Source organism: Anabrus simplex, chromosome 2, assembly GCF_040414725.1.
Source record: "Anabrus simplex isolate iqAnaSimp1 chromosome 2, ASM4041472v1, whole genome shotgun sequence".
NCBI classification, from domain to species: Eukaryota; Metazoa; Arthropoda; class Insecta; order Orthoptera; family Tettigoniidae; genus Anabrus; species Anabrus simplex.
Genome location: NC_090266.1, coordinates 255,047,420 through 255,073,603, shown reverse-complemented (window position 1 = coordinate 255,073,603; position 26,184 = coordinate 255,047,420). Strand labels below are relative to the sequence as shown.

The window sequence follows — 26,184 nt, the reverse complement described above, 5'->3', positions numbered from 1 at the left end:
ATTGTCCGCTAAACTAAACCACTGACCAATTAGTTATCGATATACAACATGTCTACGCACAATAGTGTATACCGCAGTTCCCCTACAGTGTATTTCTTATTAACGTATTTTCTCTGTTCTTTACACATTTTCCCACACAGTCACTCTCTCAAAGAATAAACTTAGTTAAAAGGACATTAGTTTTCAGGCTACCGCATCTACGACTAGACTTAAAAGGAGCTTTAATTTACGTAAGGGATTGTGACATCGTGATCAGCACTACCATCAACTAACTCTGGGCGAGATTACTTTTCAAAAAGTTGAAAGGATTGAGAAAGAAGTGGTCGTGGCCTCAAGAAACCTTTCGTCTTGGTATTCCGTGATTAAAATAAGATTCCACTCGGCCGTGCCAGGAACTACTCCTGGTTTACATCCAGAGCTCCATCATCTGGCTCTGTCGACAGGTACAATGCTGCGCCAAATCTGTGAATGCTCAGTCAGTCAATCAGTTGGTCAGTGCTTGGTGGTACAGTGGTTCCTTTCAATCTTAACGCCACCAGTGCCTCAACGTTCAAGATACATTTCATACTCAATTCGTCCAACTGATTTTTTATTTCTAGCATTCATAAATTATTCTCTAAAATTAATCTTGTCCTGTCGCTAATGCAAGAATTATGTTATTATTTTAGTCGATCCACTGATGTGACTGCTGCTCTCCCTGCTGTCCTCTACCATCTAAGATAAACAACACAAGTGTCGCCTCGCCCAAGTAACATTACCCTAGAGTTGAAATGAAAAACGACACGGTAGGTTTCGGGCCCACCGGTCTTCTGAATCCACACATGCATGTTATAACGACCGGTGCACACTTGTTGCCAGAGAAGCAACTTTGGTCATCAGCTGCATGTAAAGGGCGTTTCATAACCTGTGTTACTACAAGGTCTTCAGTAATTCGTACAATTATAATTACTGTTATTATGACTTAGGAATAGGACAGGTATGCCGAACTTTGAGGTAAGGTACAATCTTAGCATTTTCCTGAAGTGAGTATGGACAGACACTCTCATCCGTATGATTTGAAACTCGGATCTCCGAACAGTTCAACTTCCCAATCACATAATGGACCGGACTAAAATGTTCGTTTCTGAAGGTAGGTGGGGAGAAAAGTGATAGATTCTGTGAGCAAGCTTGCTTACACAACAGGTTTCATCATCACAGTAACAGAAACAAAGAGAAGTCTAGCACCACAATGGTCTCAGTGCCTTTGTTTTTTGTGTGGTGGTGTTCATTTTCCCAGAGTTAGGTAAAGTGCACTGATCTACATGGGAAGTCGTCCATTTACAATGAAATCAGAGCCACATAGAGAACATAGGAAACAGAGCGCGTTGGCTGTATGGTTTGGATCAGGTAGTTGTGAGACTGCATTCGGGAGTTCGCGGGTTCGAACCCCACCGCCGGCAGCCCTGAAGATATTTCTTCACGGGTTATCATTTTCAAACTATGAAAATTCTGGAGATGTACCTTAATTACGGCCCCAGTCACTTCCTTCCCAATTTCAGTCTTTACACAGTCTTGCGTCGCCGACAACCAACGATGTGTTAGTGCGATGTTAAACAACTAGCACACAAACCAACAAATGTAAATGATTAGAAGGAAGCCGCAGTAAATTCCCTTGAATCACACGGTACAAGAGGCAATAGATGTCATTACTCTGTGTATAAAATAATTATAGAACAGGCTGTACGGCACAACTCTGCGTGGTACAAGTCAGATATGCTTCAACGTCGTACTCGAATCGAATATCACTAATTACAAAGAGACTTCGCCAATGTGTCCCCACCGATCTGATCCATTTTCAATGTAGGCGCAGACCATGGTGAGATATTTCACCGATTATTAATTGTAAGGCGAAACTCCCACCCAGTTACTAGGAAATGTGATTTGAACAATGAGGAACTCATATTTTCATTACATAACATCCGACTTGCCAAAAGGAAGTAGATGACAACGCGCACAATAGTCAATCAATAATGTTAAATACATATTTCTGCACATTCTTTCTAAAAATAAAATCCACAGCTTCATTACATAGAGGAAGATGTTTCTTCTTTGATTCAGGTCTCTGTAAAGTGATGTACGGGTCTGATTATTCGAGTATCTGGTGGACCACATCTGCATTTGTGGCTGTACGGGTATATTCTTATAACCTTCATTACGACGGTCTTCCGCTTCCTCTGAAAGTAATCCGATCGGCGGAGTTGCAGCGTGTATTCTTTCCGTCTCATGCATCAATACTTTGTGCAATGTAGCTAGGGGCTTTACGTCGCACCGACACAGATAGGTCTTATGGCGACGATGAGATAGGAAAGGCTTAGGAGTTGGAAGGAAGCGGCCGTGGCCTTAATTAAGGTACAGCCCCAGCATTTGCCTGGTGTGAAAATGGGAAACCACGGAAAACCATTTTCAGGGCTGCCGATAGTGGGATTCGAACCTACTATCTCCCGGATGCAAGCTCACAGCCGCGCGCCTCTACGCGCACGGCCAACTCGCCCGGTTGTGCAATGTAGAAGGCAAATAGTAACATGGGTATAATTGTACAACTAATTTAGCCATTTCTTCCGTGTACAATCCAAATGTAACCGAATCCATTGAAGAGCTACTGTTAACAACCTCCAGCATTACTCCCAGCCGGCGAATCACGTTTTCACCTTCTTGCGTAATCTCCGCTGTTAGACAAGATTATGAGAAGAACCAAAATCTTGCCTTACATCAACTTTAATTCCCGCTTCACTCACGAATCATTTATCTTTCGTAGTCTTCCACGACTTGAATTTCAAGATCAATCAATCAATCAATCAATCAATCAATCAATCAATCAATCAATCAATCAATCAATCAATCAATCAAGGGACTATATCTTAATTAACGCCACGGCCGCTCCCTTCCCAATTCTAGTCCTTTCTCAACGCGTCACATAAATCCTTCGATAAAATTAATCACGATGCCCTACAAAGTAAGTTAAACCTGTTCGGTTTCTCGAAACAACTGTTGCATTTTTTCAGTTCCTATCTGGGTGATAGGAAGCAGTTCGTTTATTTCCAGAGACATTCTTCTCGGGAATACCCTGTAAATTCAGGAATAATTCAGGGGTCAAATTTAGGCCCTTTAGTTTTTCTCGCATTCATCAATGACTTGCCTGAACAAGTGAAATATTCCAGCTGTCTGCTATACGCCGACGATTTCAAAGTGTTCAAAGCCTTTGAAAACGTAAACGACTATGAACAGCTTCAGCTAGACTTGAAAAATGTACTGGAGTGGGCGACTGAAAATAGACTGTACTTAAATGTAGAAAAATGTGTATCGATGTCGTTCACCAGAAGGAAAACTCCCGTCCACTACACTTACAAGCTAGGTGACAGTGATTTGCGATCAGTTTGTGAGATGAAAGACCTCGGGGTTTTATTCGACCACCAGCTTACATTCAATTCACATATACTGAAAGTGGTAGCTGAGTCGTACAAGACCCTAGGATTCATTATCAGGAATATAAAACCCTTCAAAAACATATAAACTTGCATTCATCTGTTCAATACCATAGTAAGACCAAAAGTAGAATATGCCAGCATCGTTTGGAGCCCTAGGTGTCAATCATATGTCTATCAGATTGAAAAATTACAAAAAAGATTTTTAAAATACTTACAATATAAAAAAACTGGCTGCTATCCCCGTATGGTACCCTATATTGATATCCTTTTAACTTTCGGAGTGGAGGGTTGAGAAATTCGCAGACGGAAGGATGCAGAAAAATTTCTTTTTAAAGTTGTAAACTATGCTATTGATAATCCTGAATTACTTTCTCTCCTAAATTTCCATGTATCTCGCTTCAATTCCAAAAATAACATAACATTTTAAAATAAAAAACCAGGACGTGTGCCCATGATAACTCGCCGGTAAACAGACTCTGCAGTATCTTCAACAGTGCCATTCAGAAAAATAATGGCCTTGACTTCAGTTTGCCATTGTGCGAGTTTGCAACTGAACTTCATCGCGCAATTGTATGAAGTCCTAAAAATAGGGAAAATTGTAAGGTGAAGTTCTATAATATTATGCAATATAATGTATTGCTTCGATCCTGGCTCAGTCCGGTGGTATTTGAAGGTGCTCAAATACGACAGCCTCGTATCGGTAGATTTACTGGCACGTAAAAGAACTCCTGCGGTACTAAATTCCGGCACCTCGGCGTCTCCGAAGACCTTAAAAAGTAGTTAGTGGGACGTAAAACAAATAACATTATTATTACATTTATTTTATCATTTTACTTTGTCGTGTGTTGTTCCACCGCATTAACATAAGGTTCCTTAGTCTTTAGAAAAATACTTTGATATTTTATATCAATACTACCAGTTACCCGCGGCTTCGCTCGCGTGGATTTCGTAAAATAATAAAAGTAATCGTTCCTCGGTACTGTACTAAGACATTATCTGAAAATCCTTAAAGTATAAACATTCACCGACAAATTGAGTTTCATTTACCCCGGAAACTCTTTGTAAACCACGTTTGTGTTATTGCCTTTTGGGGCAAACATGAACATGCTACATAGAACTCTACATATGAGAAAAAGTCTTCTCTCAAATCGAAAAAAAAAAATGTTTATTTTTAAACGAGATTCCAAATATCTGTCTCCATTTTCAGTTTTTGAGATAGGCTATAAGACTCCCCTTCATTAGTCCTTCCCATTTTCCGAAAACAAAAAGAAATACATGATCCTTTAATTTTAAAGGAGATTCAAAATACCAACTTTCACGTCTGTAACATCTTCAGTTTCTGAGATATAAGTATCCTCACAAAAAGATTTCAACTCCATTTTCACAACCCCTCCCCCCCCCCCGTTAAGTTGTTTTTCCCCTCCCAAAATGCGTGTTTCTTTATTTTTAAAGGAGATTCTGTAACCGTCAGTTTTTGAGATATAAGTTTCGACATAAAGAGAATTCAATTTTTCACGTCATTTCACCCTCCTTCCTTAAGTGAAGAAGATTCCAAATATCAATTTTCACGTCTGTATCAACTTTAGTTTTCGTAAGATATGAGAATTCTCAAACAAATAATTCAATACATTTTTCAATTCGTTCACCCCCCTTGATTGGATTTTCCGAAATCAAAGGAATATGTGTTACTTTACTTTTAAAGGGGATTTTAAACACCAACTGTCATGTCTGCAACATCTATAGTTTTCGAGATATAAGTAGACTCATAAAAATAATTTTACTAATTTTTCAATTTTTCACCCCACCTAAGTGGATTTTCCGAAAACAAAAAAAAATATCCTTATGAGATTCCAATCAAGAATTTTTACATCTGTAAAGCCTTCAGTTTTGAGATATCAGTATCGTAATAAAAAGAATTCAACCCACTTTTCAGTCCTTTCTACCCGCACCTTCCCCCTACCCCTAGTGGTTTTTGCGAAAACAAAAAATACGTGCTTCTTATTTTTGAAAGGGATTAAAAATACAAATATTCAGTTCTGTAACATGTTAATTTTTTGAGATATACTGCAGATATGCTGATTCTAAAATTCCACCCCCCTTTTTTTTTTTTTTTGTTCCCCTTAAGAGGATTTTCCGACCAAATTATCTGTCTCTTTACTTTTACAGGAGATTCCAAGTACCAGTTTTCAAATCTGCAACATGTTAAGTGTCTGAGGTATATTGTAGGCCAAGATATATATATTTTTTAAATTCCACCCCGTTTGTCCCTCCCGTTCACCTCCTATTCTTTGGATGATTCAAAAACAAACAAACAGGTTACTCAACCGAATATTTTAAAGAACCGATGGATTCCTCAGGTCACAATAGACAGTCCCGTGACCACAGCACTAAAGAAAAATTGAAAAATAAAAGCAAAAGTGGCACTAAAGATTTTAAAAACCACTTATGATAATTATGCAGGTTATATTGTAAGACTTCTTAAAATGCTTATTCATTACTATCTTCGTCATCAGTCTCGGGTAAAAGTCTTTGACTGTTGACTTTTTTGGCAGCCCCATATACTCTGAATTACACCATTGTGATATGAATCGTTTCATATATAATCCCTTCAGATTTCTACATTTTCCCCCAGGATATCGGTAACCTGGATGTGTAAAGTTTTATATGGCCAACTAAACTCCCTGAAGAAAAAACCCACCGAGAAGAAATGGTCGGATGTTTATATAATTTCGTACACGTACACACCATCGGCGCTTATGTAAGCTATTAGAGTTGCAATCTCTGTGACAAGTAGAACGGCCACCAGAGTGCATTAGTGTTATTCGTGTTTAGTGTTGACAATAGGCCTGGTACGGTATATGAGGCGCGTGGACAGTGTCAGGCATCGAGTGTGCAGATCATATTCTGGTCAGCGCGATTATACTTCACAGTTCCAGAGACTTCCAAACAGGAATGCAGTGTTTGTGGGTGTCCATCTGGTCGACTGGTTGAATCGTGCAATATCCAGACTTGTGGAGCATTCGGATATGACACCGGCCCAATGTTGGACTGAGGGGGGACGTGAGGGTAGGCATAGTCGTCGTCAAGGTTCCGGTCGACCACGACTGACCACCACAAGAGAGGATCGCCATATTGTGCATCAAGCACATCGCAAACCCTTCACGTCTGCGCCTGTCATTCGAGAACAAGAAATTGACTTCCTGCAACATTATGTGTCATCCCGTACCATTGGTCGGAGATTAGCAGCAGCCGGACTCGGGAATTATCGTCCCATGCGTAGGTTGCCGTTAACACCACAACACAAACGGCTGCGTTTTGAGCAGTGCCGGGAAGCATGGACTGCTGATGAATGGAGTCGCATTTTGTACAGCGATGAATCGCGATTCTGCTCTACCCCGGATGACCATCGTCTGCAAGTATGACGGCAACGTGGGGAGCAATCGGGTGTGACTTTAGATCACGGCAGGTAGTGACTGAGGCAGTAGTGTAGCCAGGATTTCAGTTTGAGTGGGGGAGGGGGGGGGGGGCGACATTAAGGTAAGTCTTCATCCAGAACTTTAGTTTGTAGATGTCCAAACTTCCAGAGAGATTAGGTGGTATTGGATAATAAATAAGGAAATGAGAGTCCTTGCCTCCTAGTAAGAGTGGTGGATTCACTCGGATTCCGCAAGCTAATAATAATATTATATATTACATACAAAATGCTTAATAAAAGTACATTCGATAAAACTCCTGGGGTATCTGGACTCTTTGGACACTCCCCCCCCCCTCTGGATACGCCTTTATCTTCATCTATTATTCCCTTCCTAAATACCAGTTCTTAAGAGACACCGGAGCATTAAATACTTCCCGCAGAAGTTCTTTAACATTCCAGAAATCAATAACACGGAGCTAATGCCATTGCAACACTCTTTTAAGGGCCACCGACTTAAGCCGGGATTTGAACCTGCGAACTCGGACTCAGAAGGACAGCGAATCAACCAACTGAACCACATGAAAAGGAGGCGTTCGCAATTAATGTTATAAATAGATACAGTTATTATTTTTACAGTAGAGCCTTCGTGGCTCAGGCGGCAACGCGCCGGCCTCTCACCGCTGGGTTCCGTGGTTCAAATCCCGGTCACTCCATGTGAGATCTGTGCTGGACAAAGCGGAGGCGGGACAGGTTTTTCTCCGGGTACTCCGGTTTTCCCTGTCATCTTTCATTCCAGCAACACTCTCCACTAGAATTTCATTTCATCTATCAGTCATTATCCATTGCCCCAGAGGAATGCGACAGGATTCGGCAGCCGGCATATTTCCTATCCCCGCCGCTAGATGGGGCTTCATTCATTCCATTCCTTACCCGCTCCAATGACTGGAAACAGGCTGTGGATTTTCATTTTCATTGTTTTTACAAAGATTTTATGAGGAGCATTTATAAAGTCGTACACTTTCCAAATGTCGCAAATGCACGCGACCGGACGGAAGAACAAACTGGAAGCTAATGAGACTAGCAGGGATGTCGTTTCTTTCTCTGTTTAATTTTAGGACTCCTTGTTCTAATATTTGACTTAAGGTACCCTGCATTCGATTCCCGGCACTGACAGAGTTAAGAGGGATGGGGAAGATACAGCCTCGTTAGTGCGTGCAATAGAGTTGGTCTTGAGTCTCTCGTAATGGAAATGTCTATGACCTGGAAGGTAGACACCTTCACGGGACGAAGTGCCAAAGTGGTTCTTTTTTTAAGAAGATAAAATAGATTCTACTTCCTCACGAACGAAGAACGATATTAATTTTACGATCAGCTACACCATATATGCAGCCGGTTTGTGTTAACAGTACAGAAGTTATGATTTCGATTGTTGGATATAATTACACTGAGTGGCCTAAAGTCATGGAAACACACTGAATGTGATGTTAATAACGAGCTGCTCCTCCGCGCGTCCTCAAAACGCCCGCCATTCGGCTAGGTATCGACTCTACAAGGTGTTGGAATCATTCTGCAGGGATCTGGACCCATGCATCTTGCATTGCTACCCACAACTGGTATTGTGTAGTTGGTCTGGGTTCATGGAGCGTACACCAGCATCGACATCATCCCAAAAGTTCTCGACTGGATTAAGATGTAGGGATGTGGAGGGCCAATCCATGGTCGTAACTTCACTGGAGTGTTCTTCCAACCACCTGCGTTCCACCGCAGAGCGGTGACATGGCGCATTGTCCTGTTGAAACATGGCATCTGCATCAGGGTATTCCAAGGGCCAGAAAGAGATGCAGATGATCTGAAAGAATGTCCACAGAAAGTGCATATACAGGCGTTCCTTGCAGCCGGGCAATGGAGCCTAATTGCGACCATGAGAACGTCGCCCAGATCAGAACGGAGCCACCTGCCGCCTGGACACAACCTTGTTGACAGCAGGATCCATAGCTTCATGGGGCATACGCCACACTCCCGCGCGCCCATCTGCTCGATACAACTGGAACCGGGATTCATCCGACCATACGACACGCCGTCACTGTTCCATGATCCAATGTCGATGTTCGCGGGCCCATGGAAGTCGTTGAGCTCTGTGTCGAGGTACCGGCAAAGGGACACTAGTTGGTCGTCGGCTTGTGAAGCCTATGCGGTGCAGCTGCCTCCTTACAGTCCTGGTAGAAATGAGTTCCTGACTCCCAACATTCAACTGGGCGGTGATCTGACTCACAGTAGCCCGTCGAGCGCCCAGTACGGTTCTGCGGAGGCGACGGGATATACGTTCGTTAAACACCTGTCGTCTTCCCGTGCGGCGGTTTACGCAGGTGGTAACTCTCTGCGATATTGAAGATCCATCTTCGACACTGCTGACCTCGGAAACACGAATTCGCATGTAATCTCCGCAATGCTATGACCCATGCGCTGTGCGCCGATGATCATCCCACGTTCAAAGTCGGTGAACTCGCGACGTATTGCCATCTTCACGACAATGGTGTCTTTGACAGACTGCTAAGCTACGCCGCAGCTAGCCGCAAACGCTCGGGGGTCATACACGTCACATTTTCTAATGGAACACCCCTCCACGTGACGTTTCGTCACTCAGTGTACATCGTAACAATCAAAGCCATCAATATCGATTGAAGAGACGTCACCGTACTCGGTAGGTTCGGTTTTCTTTTCAAATCCCCCTCCCAAGGATAAGTCGTATCCACGCCATTAGCCTGGACTTACACTCCACCATTGAAATTATTTTCCGGGTACGCCACTGCATCACTCACCATTTAAGGTACAATGTAAGCCCAATGCGGTTATGGTTCAAAAATACTAAAGAAAAGTAAGCAAGCTTAGGGTTCGTGTGAATTTAAATCTTATAATCATTAGCGACGGAATCTACGGTTTTCAAGCAGAATCCGAATCAACAGAACGTGACTTCCCATTTTTAAAAAATTGCATGCATTGCGATACAACCCTCAGCCGTTTGATTAGAAGACAGAACCATCAGACCTGGGCTAACAAGCATGCCAATTGCAAAATACCTACCCGCACTTTTGATGGTGCTGTTTGAGGTTCCAATCAGTCTTCGGGCATTTGACAAAAAGGACAGGCCTACCTATAGAACATACGCACGCAGCCGCGATCATGTCTTACTACTACATGCTAGTGCTGTTGTTAGAATAAAAATAACCTTTTCATAACTTACCGAGGATGTACATGGTTTTGGCTTCTTTATGATAAAACGGTCCATTTTCAAAAAGGTCACTAATATGGCACAAAATGAGGTACTAACGTGCAGCTCTCAATCCTGCCACAGTCTTCCCAACACTGCAACTAAAATACAGCACATCTCTCAACCGCGGTACCACCCGACAATCGCGACCACGCTGTGCCATGGTCCATTGTTGTTTCTAGGAACCGAGGTACAAAATCTGATACGATGATGAAAGCTTGCAACTGTTTCTGGCCATGGCCACCGTTATTTCGGTGGTTATGTTCCGGTCCCCTGCAGAGTAATCCCTTGACATTTGTCAACACGCGGTTGTATTCCCAATACTGAGGCCTATACAGGGGAATATCCCCACGCATCACAATCCTAAGTGCTTTCCTTTCATTTAAGCTCCTTCAAGCAGTGCAGACATGGAGAATTGTGTATGGCTCTACGGAGCCTTGCTAGTAGATTATTTGTCGCTACGTTGAATTTGACGTTTCGGCGTAAGTTTTTAATTTGTCCGTACCGTATGTAAAGCAACGGCTCACCCTTGCTCTAGTTTCAGGATTTTTTTTTTTTTTTTTGTGGAGGCGGCCCCTCTGGAAACGCCAATGGATTGAGGGAACTCTGACGGCACAACGGTACGTCATGGACACCCTGCGTCCCCATGTGCTACCTCTCATGCGACATTTTTCAACAGGACATTGCTCGCCCACGCATAGCACGGGTCTCTATGAACTGTCTGCGTGATGTCGAGGTACTTCCGTAGACAGAGAAATCCCCCAGATCTGTCCCCGATCGAATATGTGTGAGACAGGCTCAGACGTCAACTCCGTCCCAGTGCCATTATCCAGGATATCAAGGACCAGTTACAACAGCTGTGGGCCAGCTTGCCTCAGGAGGGGATACAACGGCTTTATGACACCCCTCCCATCCGCATCAGTGCATGCATCCAGGGCAGAGGGGGCGCAACGTCATAGTGATAAGTGGGCTCGTACTGCCAAGTTCTTTGTAAATTCGGTCGATTTTGGAATCACTGAAATTACATCACATACCCTCTCAACACGTGAAGTTTCGTTTCCTCTTCCCCTTCTGGGTGCTTCAATTTTCTTTTCTTTTTGTCAGGCAGTGTAGTTGGGAGGACAGCCGAAGTCGGCCTTCGTTGACTGTGTTCTTAAGTGTTTGGGACCACGGCATATTTAAGTAGATTTGCATCGGGACTACGTTTAAACCTCGCGCTTTTTATATTAGTAATTTGAGCCATCTTCACAAAGTGTAGTTGTTTTGAGGGAAAAATGCCTTCTTTAACATGGTTTCACGCAAGGAAGTCCCGGTGCGTTCTTACCTCAACTTTATATGCCCCAGGTACCACTCTTGAATTTCGTATCCAAGAAGGCCATTCAGAAGGAGCCCGGATAACTTTATTTCTCGCATACGTTTCAATATCGGAATGTACAGAATCTACAGGCATATATGACTGTCCTGACATTAAATAGTTGATTGTTATGTATTTCACACAGGCGGTGTTTAGGAAATGCTTGTTCATAGAGCTAACGAGGTGATTCTTTTTCTGGGCTGGGCAGTTGTCACAACACAAAGCTGATGAAACTACATCCTCTCTTCTTTTCAATTTCCAGAAAATAATCATAGAGGTGGTTGGCTCTTTCATTAACCCCTCTTTTCACAACGCATTCACCCCGAACGTTAAAAAAACGCATTTAGTGTGGCGTTCTCGTATATAGTGAAAGTGGACCTATAAACTGTATATTTCTGGCATAGTATAACAACTGAAAAGGAGTGTTCAAAACTTTCTGTAGGTCAAACGAGCAAAGAAATCTTTTCCACCATATTTCCGATCTCTCAGAAATGTATCCGAAATATATTGTTTTTCTCTGTTATGTCGTACAAATTCAGAGATTTCTTTTTCAACTCTCTCCGCCATAGGTTTCTGGTATAGCGCAATGGAGCAATGAACCTCCAGTTTATATCAAATTTTATTCAACTACTTAATATTCATAACTCCCTTGTCAATCTCGAAGTTCTTGCTTAACCCATCTATCCGTAATATACTCGTACTGGCTTTAAATTCATGTGAACTGCGCACGTTCCGTGGCTGGATACTTATCTGGAACGAACCCCCTTGGAAGGCGATCTCTCCGTCCGTACCTGGGCGAAGGGAGTGGCGAGGTGCGGGGGGACATCGGCCGGCACGGAGACAAGACCAGGATATCGCAGAAACAGATATCCGCGGTTTACGCATGCGCAATATGCCACTCTCTCTAGTCGTGTTGTCGGGGGTGTTGGGGCAAGGTCTGTCTAGACTGACCTTGTGTTGGGGTAAGTATGTGCCTGCCATCTGTTGCCCTTACAGGAATTCAACTACGTAGCAGAAAATAGTGCACATAATTAGCGCTAGTGTTGAAGAGCATCATTACTGCCAGCAGTCACATTAAACTGCCAAATTCCAATTGATGTATTTTACCAAATACATCAATATTTACTAAACATCTGTTCACTTGCCTTCTTCGGAATAATTACTTTTTGGAGAGAAAATTAACTTAAAAATCACCGAGGCAAAGAGTAGCGGGAATGTAATACCAAAGAAAACGCTAAATGCCTAGCCACAGGAGTTCTTAAAATGAAGTTACCAACATTGCGAACATACATCCGTAAAGTTTACTCTGTTTTTCAAGTGCGATGCTAGTGTTTACAACAGTTTGCTATAGTTATCATAATTCGTAATATTATTGCACGCTGTGCAAGCGTGTGAGTGTTTTTCTGCACTGTTGTGCCGTTCAAAAACTTAATTTTTAGGACATAAAGAAGTTACAATATTTTCTCCGTGTGTGTATTTTTGTGCACTGTAGTTGCGTCCATAATTTTTGTTCCCAGGAAATGTAAGGAGCTACATAATGAGTTTGAACAGTGATATGATACTCTCTCTCTCTCTCTCTTTGAGCGTAAACTTAAGATTAAGGATGCCGGACGCCCAATGCCTGATCTTGATATAACGAGGCATCCTAAAAGTCAAAGTAATGAAATCGTGCGTAAATTCAGAATGGATTTATACCGTATAAAAGAATCGAGTGGATATGTTGGTGCGAAATTACTAACATGTTGATTTGTTTTCCTCTTTTATGATTCATGAGTGATGAAAGCGAAGGGACTTGGACCAAAGTCGGAGTGGTAGATATAGGATATTTGTCCAAAAATAATGATAAAGAAACACAGAAGTTCTAAATCTCATATACTTGCCCAGTTACAATTCGATCTCCTGGGAAGACACGATAACCGTAAGTAATTTGACTGTGGTTACAGGCAGTCTGTGGAAAGAGACAACAACCAAGTTCGGAAAAATCGTTATGTGCTGTGTAAAGTTCTGTAGCGCGTTTGAGATGGCATTGCGCGGGCATGACGAAACAAGTGAATAATCGAATCCTGGCATATTTCGAGGCCTCGTCAATTTTAGTTCTGAAATTGACGTTGCATTAAGAGACCATCTGTCCAAAGCTACTGTTTTCAAAGGCACCTCAAAACACATTCAGAATTATTTGCTTTCGTGCATGTATGAAATCTGTCACGAGAAAAACAAAAGAAATCACCACAGCGCACTTCATTTCGGTAATCGCAGATGAGACCACCGATATATCAACTACAGCGCAATTTGTTATCGTTCTTCCCAGCGGTCAGCCAGTTGAAAGATTCTGGGGTTTCCTCTACCCTCTAGTCATGATGCTAAGACAATAGCAGAGTGTTTAAAATTTTCTTTGAGCGAAGTTGTGGATAACAGAGATAAGTTGTTTTCACAAGGTTACGATGGAGCAAATGTAAAGAGTGGTCACCATTCAGGGTGCAAGTTTGTGATAGTACATATGTCACACCCCCGAATTATATGTAGAAGTTAGAGATATTATTGTCGGTATTCGATTTATTATTATTATTATTATTATTATTATTATTATTATTATTATTATTATTATCAGTATTTCATTTGTATATTTTGCCATTTATATTGGTAAGCTGGAAGATATCCACATATGTAGGTATAAGTAATTTGTTTTGCACGAGTGGGAAAACATTGCTTTAATAACTCTGGTAATTTGGTTGAGTCATATGGCTACCCCAGTGTTTGTTGTGATGTACTTGTGTCGGGAAATTCATGAGTCATGTATATATCCCAGCCTGATGAGATGAGCTTGTTGTTGTATTAGGAAAGTTTGGTGACTCATGGAATATACCCGAGAGTTTGTTATTGTCTTGGGAGGAAGAAGTAGTTGAGGGCTTGGTCTTGACTAGAGATCACTCATGATTGGCTGGCAAGCACCAATCCAGACGTATCATCTGAGAGGAGGGGGGTGTTGATGTCTATAAAGGTTGATCATACGGCGGCAACCAGGGACATTGTAATGGTGATTGTAATGTAACTACTACAACTACAAGCAGTGACACTGTACAGTATAAGAGAACTACAACTGACGCACTGTACGGGAAGGAAGTGGTGCTGATACACGGTACTGGCGTGACACGGCTGCAATGGACTGGACTTCAAACGTTCGTGGAGCGTAGTCTTGTTATGTTCTTGGAAAGTGGCTGATTGTGGAGAGTGCTTGCGCATTAAATATTGTAGTACTTGTGGCGGCCTACAGTTATATGTTGGTGAAAGCTATCTCAGACTTTCCATAATTTATGTTGAGGATCGACAGACGTGTGTATATATCTTTACAACAAGTGTTAAAATATGTGAACACAGAAGTACAAGGTACAGTATCTGTGTGATGTGATAACTGCCGATTATGAGAATCGGTAAGTCGAATTGATATAGAGACAGTGAAGGGTATTTATCTTCATACATGTACATTGTTCATCGGACTATCTACAAATGGTAGCTTAGTTCTCGCTTTCGTTTTCCCACGATTTTCATTATTGTTGTTGTTGTTGTAAATATGGAGTCTTCCAGCAATATTTTATGTGTGTATTATATGTATAATGTTGTATGTTGATGAGGTGCTCATGCACGGAATTTGTTCAGAATATAGTTAGCTATTTTAGAATCAGTATTATTGATGAACCTAGGTGCAGTTCCTACATAATTAGTCGTTTTCAGGAGGTTAGGTAAGGCCTGCAGCAGATGTACCAGTGCGCAGCATTATGTACACGCCCTGGGATATAAAGTTTATCATGCTCTTATCTAAATTCGAGGGATCCATTCTGGTGAACTCTGGCGCCCATACTACGGACATTTCGGTTAATTATGCTTATTAATTTTATTAAGTTTTTGAGTAATTTTATTTATATATTTTTATTCATGATTTTATTTATTATTATCATCAAAAAGTTACAAGTTCTCATCAGGGAAGATTTTAGGCATGCATATTATGTGCACCGTTATGCCCATTCTCTGAACTTAGTCATGGCACAGGTGACAGGGGGGAGAGGAGATACTGAGGGGGGACTTTTCCTTCTGTTGAACCCCCAGTGACGAAACTCACGCGCCGCCACTGACCTACAGTATGTTATAACCATTCTTCCAAATAGTTTTAGAGACATTTCTCGAAACAAAACTGTCGTTATTTTCTTGGCATTTATGTCTATATGTTATGATAATGTTCTCGAGAAGTTTCAGTTCAGCTGGGGCATACTTCCTTGCAGATAAATTTCTGCAGTAATGTGGCGGGATGACTGGCAAGCTTTCAATGAACATTTCCACTTTACGTCGCAAATTTTCAGAACAATACCTAAATATTCAAACATTTTCCTCGATCTCTTTATTTCTGTTGCCAACTCATGAAAGAAATCTTTGTTTGCAAATGGGTGAACCTTCAGGGCAAAACCAAGACATAAGCTTATTTCTACCTTCCGATTCGTCTTTATTTTTATCCAAAGAACTTCTTCTATTTCTGTTTCTATGAGTTCAATTTTATCCCGTATATCGCCCCTTATAATGCTCAGTACTCTTATCAGGATGTCTGCGCATCCGAGATCTCGTATCTCTTATCTTGCTATGTACATTAAAACCGCCTAGATGGACTTCATATGCTGGTGGAATCCAACTCTCAATAAAGGTAAAAATGTCCATTTCAGCCGTTAATTGTTTCACTTCTTCGTTTCTTATCGTGTTTAAAAATCCCTCTATATTCACACATCCTACTCTCCATTCGATTTACTTTTCTTTTTGCCCTCTGTCAGGTTGGTAGCCTTACTTCTGGTTACCCTCGCTTTCTTTACTTCTGAGATACTACCTTCTGGTGAACTAAAAATATCTTTGTCCACATTGTCCTCATGTGACTTACTCTTTGTGGACCGGAAGTCCTTTAAATTTAAGCTTTCACCTATGATTACTGTTTCTCTCCTCCTGTCTTCTGTCCCTCTTCCGGATCCTGGACGTGGCTCGAACCGGCAGTCAGCTAGTCCAACGTCCACGACTTCTTTGCAGGTACAGCTGCCTGTTTACTTCCTTTCGCCGACCTTGCAGTACCGTTAAGCTCTTTACCATCTGTAGTTTCACCAGCGCCACACACTGCTATTGCTGCTGCTTGTCATCCATTTCCTTTAGCTGCACTGGTGTCCAAGCTCGCCACCAATTACCATCAACAGCTATCAAGCGCTGTCCTCGTATGCACGCCTTGAGTCCTGAATTCCTTGCTCTTCCTAAATGTAAACGCAGATTTTTTCTTTTTTTTACAATTTGCTTTACGTCGCACTGAAAAAGATAGGTCTTATGGAGACGATGGGATAGGAAAGGGCTAGGAGTGGAAAGGAAGCGTCCGTTGCCTTAATTAATGTACATTTCGGCCACACTCACACTCGATACAACCTCTCGCTTCGTTAGCTCGATTCTTACTGGTTAAAGTGATAACAAATCCGGTAATAATAATAATAATAATAATAATAATAATAATAATAATAATAATAATTTCGTGTGGCTATTTCTAGCCGAGTGCAGCCCTTGTAAGGCAGACCCTCCGATGAGGGTGGGCGGCATCTGCCATGTAGAGGTAACTGCGTGTTATTGTGGTGGACGATAGTGTTATGTGTGGTGTGTGAGTTGCAGGGATGTTGGGGACAGCACAAACACCCAGTCCCCGGGCCATTGGAATTTACCAATGAAGGTTAAAATCCTCGACCCGGCCGAGAATCGAACCCGGGACCCTTTGAACCGAAGTCCCATTCAGACAACGAGTCGGACAACAAATCCGGTAACCTTGAGCCTATTTGCCTAGTGTGAAAATGGGAAACCACGGAAAACCGTGTTCAGGGCTGCCGACGGTGGGGTTCGAACCCGCTATCGCCCGAATGCCAGCTGATTGCTACGCGAAGCAAACCGCGCGGCCACTTGCTCAGTAAGCAGAATTCTCTGCTCCGTGAAAGTCCATGTCCCTTTTCACCCATACTCTTCCTCTTTTAGATTCCTAGCGTTCCTCGAAACTTTATCTGTCATCAAAGCCTATAATAACTTGACTTTAACTGGCCTCTTTCGCTTCACTCTCCCTACTATGTGAACGTCATCTATATCTACTTCACCGCAGTTTACCTTCATTCGGTTTTGCAAATCGCCCACTACTTTATTATCTGCATCGTTTAAATTTTCATTTTCACTCTCAGGTACACGGTATATAAAAACATTTTTTTCCCTCCTGGCTTCCTGGTTGACCATATTTTCTTTCCGCTTTGCATGTCATGTCTTAGCTCCTCCTCTAAACCCTTCACACATTGGCCTTCAGTATTTCTAACTCATCAGTACACTGCACAACCTTCTCTGTTATTTTTATTAGCAGTTCCTCTTTTACACATTCTTTTATCTCCTTTATTTCGTTATACTGTATTGTTCCCAAATAAGTTCTCTAGTTTGTTAGTCTTGACAAGTCTCTCTGACTACCGTACTTCCTTGATCTCCACTTCTTCCCGGCCACTGGATCCCACTGGTCCGGGGCCAGGATTTATCTCGACACTTCCTACTGCAAGTAGTATTCCCACCATTGCTGCTGCCATGAGATATACCTGCAAGCCGTATACGAGTATTTTGCCAGTTACTTTTCGCACATGCCACACGCTCACACCTCACTGTCCGTGCCATTGACCTAGAGTCACCCGATACTGTTGAACAGCAATTCCCATAGTCCTCACTTAGCACTCACACTCGATACCTCTCGCTAGTCTACCTCAATTATAACTGGTAAAGTTGATAAATCCGGTAACCTTGAGACCAGGAAATGATTTCCAAACCTTGTAGGAACTAGGGATGGGACAAACGAGTACTTTCCAGTATCATGTTCCTGTGTATTATCCATTACAGTGTAGTATTAGGATATAAAATAACATAATACAAGTTGTAGGTTAACTTTTGCGAGGAACAACCGCTATACCTGCTGCCTCTTGCAGCCCCTAACCGCAACTTAGTAAGTACCGGTACTCATAAATAGCAATACTATATCTCCATCTCGTTTTCTTCCCTCCCACTCTCCCTTTCGTCAGCTCGTTACTCACAGTCTTGACTACTACTAGAAAATGTTTGCAATGACCCATATGCACTCCGAAAACTAATACTTCGAAACATTCATTTGCAAAAATCGCCGTGATTGCTATGTAGCTCTGTGTATCCTTATATGTCCAAGGATCTGTAATTAAACAGACACTCGGACCCGAAATTATAAAATATGTTGATGAACAAGTGTCATATACACTTCAGATGCTGCCGGAATAAGAGATAAGGAAACAGTCCTTCTATCAGGCAAGACGTAAGCAGAGTTTAATCCAGAACGTCTTTTTTTCGTCTTTCTACGTCGCACCGACCGTTGCCTACCAGATACACAAGGCCGGGAAATACAGCACACTAGACTCGTCCTCGAGATACTTCCGGCAAGTGCCGCTAGAGTTCTCTTTACTGTTCTATCTCTCCCTGATCTCGCCCAAGGTCTGTCTAGGGAGGTCTGGTCACGCTACCACAATCCTTTGCGGTGGCGGCCATATTGGGTCTCATATATCGTTGTTATGTGGGCGTGTCCGATGTAATGATGTGCGTTATTACTTGTATTTTGAAGAAAAATGGGATACTGTGCCGCACCAAATTGTCAAAATAAGCCAACTGACGGAATTAGACTGTTTCGCTTCCCGAGAGATAAGCAAAGGAGAGCTCAGTGAGTACAAAACTGTAGGCGTGACATATGGCAACCTACAGATAATTCCGTCTTGTGCGAGTTTAGTGAAGTTATACATTCGTATTATTCCTGAATAATAATATGTTTATATGAACGATGTTTAATATTTATAGGCCTTATATATCTTCTTCTAGCATCATTTTGAAGAATCGCAATTTGAACTAAAGGGGGAAGATGGACGGAAACTACTAAAGTGGAATTCCATCCCAATAATTTTCAACGTCCCTAATCCACCCAAGTCTTTGACATACAATAGGAAACCTCCCAAAGAAATAGAACTGTCTTTCAAAACAAACAAGAAAAGCAACGGGAAATGTGTAATAGTAGTATTGATGTTCATGAAAATTTCTCTTTCATGTCTGCCATGTCCATGGCTAAATTGTTAGCGTGTTCGCCTTTGGTCACAGGGGCCCCGGGTTCGGGGGCTGTGTTTGTGTCGTGTTCATAATCATTTCATCCTCATCACGACGCGCAGGTCGCCTACGGGTGTCAAATCAAAAGATCTGCACCTGGCGAGCCGAACTTGCCCTCAGACGCTCCTGGCAGTAAGAGCCAAACGCCATTTCATTCCATTTCTTTTCATGTAAACTACAGACAGTATCTTTCTAACCCTACATACAATGTAGAAATGTTTCACAGATATTTGAAATGCTTGTTCCTGTTCATTTACCAATTACAATCACAACAAACAATAGGACTATCACTTAACCAACAATTTCTGTCCAGCTTGCCATCAATACAACAATTGTTAATAGCAGTCTTATACGGCACTGTAGTTATTATTTACAGCTATATTTCATTCATCTTAAATGCTCTCTAGAGTACATTATGGCTGGACAAATACTTAAAGATCACAACACTCGCTTCACTCGCACTAACCAACTACTGTAATTTAACGTACCGTAGCCTAACATAATATCCTCATGTAATCCCTAAAATAGCCTAACCTAGGTTAACTCAATTTAATAGTGACTGAATTTCTATTTCTTATGGAATCGTGTCTACCAATGGCTTTGATATTCTTTTTTTTGCTAGTTGCTTTACGTCGCACCGACACAGATAGGTCTTATGGCGACATAGGCCAGGGAAGAGCTAGGAGTGGGAAGGAAGCGGCCGTGGCCTTAATTAAGGTACAGCCCCAGCATTTGCCTGGTGTGAAAATAGGAAACCACGGAAAAAATTTTCAGGGCTGCCGACAGTGGGGTTCGAACCTACTATCTCCCGAATACTGGATACTGGCCGCACTTCAGCGACTGCAGCTATCGAGCTCGGTTAATATTCTTAACAACAATTATTATTATTATTATTATTATTATTATATGCAGGAATGTTAGAACTCAGCTAATAGCCCCGTGGTCGCCAACCCACGCTTCCTAGTTAGGAGCTCCTGACGCCCCTTTCAGTCGCTTCTTATGACAGGCAGGGGATACCGTGTGTGTTATTCTATTGCCCCGTCCACAAGGGGAAATCTATTTTGGTTAGTGACTACGAGGCCCTTAGCTGAATCTTGACAATTCTTTCACTTACTTGTGTCAGACTCTCAGCTATTCTAGCCCATCCGACCTCCCCTGGTCAACACTTGTACTGGGTTGATGACCTTCGATGTTAGGCCCCTTTAAACAGCAACAATCATCATCATCATCATCATCATCACACTTGTTCTTTTCCGCATTAGCGCATTCGTGACCTAGGAAGTTTTTCATTTCCACGCACTTTGTGGCCTTCATCTTTATTTGCCGATACCTTCATTTTTCGAAGTGTTGGACCCATTCCATTTGTTTTCTTATGATTAGTGTTTATAGAGGATGGTTGCCCAGTTGTACTTCCTCTTAAACAATAATCACCACCACCACTTTGTAGTATATAGCTGCATGGGTTATCAATAAACTAGTTAAGAGTAGCTAAGAACATCACTCTTGTTGCATATGTGCAGAGTATTTTTACCTTAGAACCCAAAGAAATACCGCATGAATGGATAACAACAGTTACTATACACAATTTAATGCACTCAATTCAAGAGGCATTCAGTGTTTGTCGACATACTGAGGTAACCTTTTAGAAACGCAGTACCGGTAGTTGCTTTCTTAATAAAGAAAATGCTGAAGGTAATTTATGACAACTGTCTTTTAGTACTTCAAGTACAGTACTTCAGATTCAGTATTTCATGTACCGTACCGGGGATGCTTCTACACATGGGGTTGCTATTCTTGCCAATAAAAATATCAGAGAATTCATACACAAGATGATTTGTGTCTCTTTCAGAGTGATATATATCGTCCTCAAATTGAATAGAAAATTCTCCATACAAGTCATACATGTCTATGCTCCAACCAGTACTTCTGACGAAGAGGCAGTGGAACAGGTGTATGAAGATATCACCAAAGCGAAAAATTCAGAAAAGACACAACTCTGTATCATCATTGGAGACTTCAATGCAAAAGTGGGTCAAAAGGAAATCGGAGACCCAGAGAACATTGGTACATATGGACTAGGCGATCGAAACGAAAGAGGAGAAAGATTGCTAGAATATCTCACAGCCGAAAATCTCTATTGCATGAATACTTTCTTTAAAAAGCCCATCCAACGAAAATGGACATGGAAGAGCCCCGATGGACAAACCAAGAATGAGATAGATTTTATCCTGACCAACAAGAAGAAATATTGTACAGATGTTACTGTTCTCAATAGATTTGATACAGGAAGCGACCATAGGCTAGTTCGAGCAACCTTTACATTTGACCTCAAACTTGAACGATCCAAAATGACAAGAGGGTACACTTTTCCAGGAGTAGAGGACTTAGAAACACATCAATCATCATTTCAACAAGCTCTTACCAAAAAAACTTAGACCAGGAAAATATTAGACCAGGAGTAAAAATGGAATATCTAGGTGTAATAATTAGTAAGAATGGTTCTTGGAAAAATCAGTGTAGGAACGCAAAATTCAAAGGTAGAGGAGCTCTTGCGGTAGTGGGGGTTTTAGAGAAGAAATTCCCAAATGTTAAATACAAAATTCAGAAAACGGTGTTCAAATCACTGGTAATGGGCAAAATGCTATTTGGGGTCGAAGTATGGGGAATGGAGGAGGGCAGGGGTGAACTAAACCAGGTGGTGGCGAAATTTAGCAAGATTATGATGGACCTACCGAACTGTACAGCCAATGCCGGTGCCAGATTAGTCTGTAAAGAATCGATAGAGGTTGAAATAGCTAAGAGGGTGTTTAAGTATTGGATTAGATTGGAGGAAGGGAAGGGCGGGGCATTAGTACAAGAAACGTTTAAGTTTCAGAAAGGTATGACGAATGAAGGTTACTGGGTGAATAAGTGCAAAAAATGGTTACAACAGGTTGGTTTGGGGGAATATGGAGAGGCCTGGGGGGGTGGTAGGAATAAATGGGTATGGGAAAGGATAAAGGGAAGACTACTAGATATTGAAAGACAGAGCTTAATAGGGGAATGTAGAGAGAGAGTCTCTTTATCAGTATTAAATAAATTGGTGGAAGTAATAAACCCGAAAACGGAGTTTGAGGGTAGAAGGGATAAGAGAGGTCTGTATTGGTGGGTTTTGGGGGTGCCGAGGAACAGGGGATGGGTAGGCAGTGAGAATAGTGATAGATGTGTGTTATGTGGAGGGATGTGGGAGGATCTGCATATTTTTAATCAATGCCGAGCTTTGGAGGAGATAAAGATTAAACTACTGAGTAAGAAGGAGCTGAATTTGATAGGGGAAAGTTATAAGATGACATCTTGGTTATGTAGAGAGTGGGAGAAAGGAACGAATATAGCGAAATTCTTAAATGTGGCCAGAGCTATATTTATAAAGAAATTGAGGGAGTAACAGGGGATGTGCAGATAATGTGGTTCTTGCCGAGGGAGGAAGGGGGAGGGCATTCTGCTCAGAGGAATGGATATCCGCCCTGAGCAGATGCGGGAAGGGGATGATATCAGAAAAGGGGGCTGTAGTGTTAGGGGAAAGGGGGTGAGCACCTTGCCCTGTGGAAAAGGTGATCCGCCTGGGGCAGGGTGTTGGGAAGTAGATAGGGAAGTAGTAGGAGGGGAGGAGGTGATAGATTAATGACTTCTGGAATATGAGAGCAGAGGTGTATAAGAGAAGAGTTGGTAACAGGGGAAAGACTGAGAAAATTAGGTAAGAGTTGAGAATAGGGGAGGTTGAGTTGGCTTGAGGGTAGTGTAAATTTAAGAAGCTGTTCTATAGTTTAAGTTTACCGTGGATGGTAGTAATGAAGCTTAGGTAAAAAAAAATGAAAAAAAAAGTAGTGAGATGGCTGAGCGAACTAATGAACTTGGAATGGAATACTATTTGTTTGTGTGTATATGAGGTGTAAAAAAAAGTATTTGTGTGAGGAGGGAGGATAAAGATGGTGTGTGTAATAGTAATTTAGATAGATTAAGGGGGACTGTAGTTAAGGAGAAAATGTTGGAAGTATAAAAATTAAGTTTAACAGTTTGAGGCAAGTGTGGTGTTGTAGATTGTGAAGACTGAGTGAACTGATGGACTTGGAATGGAAACTGTCTGTTTGTGTGTAAGTGAAAAAAAAATTGTTGATGTTTAAGTCTTAAGTGCAAGAAGGTGAGATGTAGTGGGCAGGAATAGTGCGAGAGAGGAGAAGGTGGCGTATCAAGGGAAGAGGGAGGGGTTGGGGGCTTGACCCAACCCAAAGAAGCTAGGCTTAGCATGTCTGCACGGCAAGAAAAGAAAAAGAAGAGGGAAGGTAGTGAGCTGACAATGAATAGAGAAGGTGTGACGTATATAGCGGAAGTGTGTGACAAGCCATGTGATGGGTCGGGTTTCCGCCAAGCTGGCTTGGCACACATGGTAGGTAAGGAATACATTGTCAGCAGGTGTAGGTGAGAAATAAGATCAGTTCTCACGTGGCGAGGCTGGTCCCTGCGATCAACGGGTTGGTGGGCATGTATTCCATACCAGGGCTGACGCAGAGACCGGTCTACTATATATATTTTTTTTCTAGGTGGTTGGTAGGAATAGGGGAATAGGGAAATAGGGTAATTTGTAGTGCGGTGCTTTCTGCACGTTTGCCGGCTATCCGCGTGCGTGTGGGAGGACACTGAGTAGATTTAGAGGTAAATAATTTAGCTAAGTAGTTTTAGGAGAGATGTAGTGCCTAGTGTTTGTTTGTTTGTTATTTTGTTTTTGGGTTTCGCTCTGTCTGTCTTTATTACCTGTAAAGCCGATGGTGTATTCTAGGGTGGGTAATAAAGATATGTATGTATGTATGTTACCAAAAAACTTAACCCAACAGAAGATTTGAAACACTTGGACGTGAACGAACTTAATGAGAAAATTACAGTCAGTATTCAAAATGCAGCAAAGGAGATCCCATTGAAGAAAACTAATAAGAAGAGCCGACTTTCACTCAATACCATGCAGCTCATTAAGGACAGGAAGACAATGGACAGGGATACAGCAGAATACAAAAATCTTAACAAGACCATTCGCAAGGAAATAAGAAAAGATCTAAGGAAATTTAATAATAACATGATCATGCAGACAATTGAAGAAAATAAAAACACGAAGATTTTAAAGAACAGCATGTCTACAGGAAGACCAAAAATTACAAAACTTAAGAACCAAAATGGAGAAATAGTCACAGATAAGCAAAAGATTACTGAAGTTATTAGAGATTTCTACTACAAGCTGTATATATCAACCATTAATAAACCATCCAGTGATGAACAACTAGCCCAGAATTATACACATGAAGTAACACCGGAAGTAACCACTGCTGAGATTGAAAATGCTCTTAAACAACTAAGGAATAAAAAATCCCCTGGGGAGGATAAAATAACGAATGAAATGCTGAAATTAGGTGGAAGAGATCTGCTAGAAGCCGTGAGAATACTCATGAACAAGTGTATTAACTCTGGAAGAATACCAGAAAATTGGAAAAATGCTGAAGTGATACTTCTCTTCAAGAAAGGTGATAAGGAAAATTTAGAGAACTATCGTCCTGTGAGTTTGTTATCACACCTTTACAAGCTCCTGACTAAAATTGTAACCAACCGCCTCACAAGAGAACTGGATTTTTATCAACCTGCCGAGCAAGCGGGATTTCGTAAAGGTTTCTCAACTGTTGAACACATCCAGACTATTCGTCTTCTTCTTGAGAAAACCACTGAGTACAACATCAAGATTCATCTGGCCTTCATTGATTATAAAAAAGCTTTTGACTCAGTGGAGATCTGGGCAAGCATGAAGGCACTTCAAAATGCCATGATAAACTCAAGGTATATAAAGCTTCTGGAAAACATTTATGATCAAGCAACAATGGTAGTCAGAGTGGACGAAGACCTCATCACCAATAAAATCTCAGTTGGCAAAGGAGTTCGACAAGGTGACACAATCTCTCCAAAGCTGTTTACCCTTGCCTTGGAAGATGTATTCAAAACCCTTCATTGGGATAATAAAGGAATAAAAATCAACGGGTTATATTTGAACCACCTGCGTTTTGCCGATGACAGTGTGCTCATAAGTGAAAATCTAGATGAGCTAGAAAGCATGATCCAAGAATTAAAAACTGCTTCTGCTAAGATTGGTTTGGAAATGAACATTAATAAAACGAAAATACTAAGCCCAGAGAGTCGACCACTTAAAATGGGAAACTAATATATAGAAGCTGTCGATGAGTACATCTATCTTGGACACAAGATAAAACTTGGAAAAGACAACCAACGTGCAGAAATTCCTCGCAGAATAGGTATGAGTTGGACTGCATTCCGAAAACTAAGATTCATCCTCACCAACAAGGATGTTCCAATTAACCTGAAGACCAAGGTTTATAATACGTGCGTGCTGCCGGTTACAACTTACGGTCTGGAAACGATGACTCTGACGAAGGAAAGTGCTCGCAAGCTTCAGCGAACA

The 26,184-nt window shown here is 41.7% G+C and overlaps 1 protein-coding gene across 3 annotated transcripts in view; it reads right to left on the bottom strand.

Moving 5' to 3' along the window:
- Nucleotides 1-26,184, bottom strand: part of LOC136863506 (zinc finger protein 260) — a 611,998-nt gene that overhangs the window by 167,784 nt on the left and 418,030 nt on the right. The gene's annotated exons all lie outside the window — the stretch shown is intronic.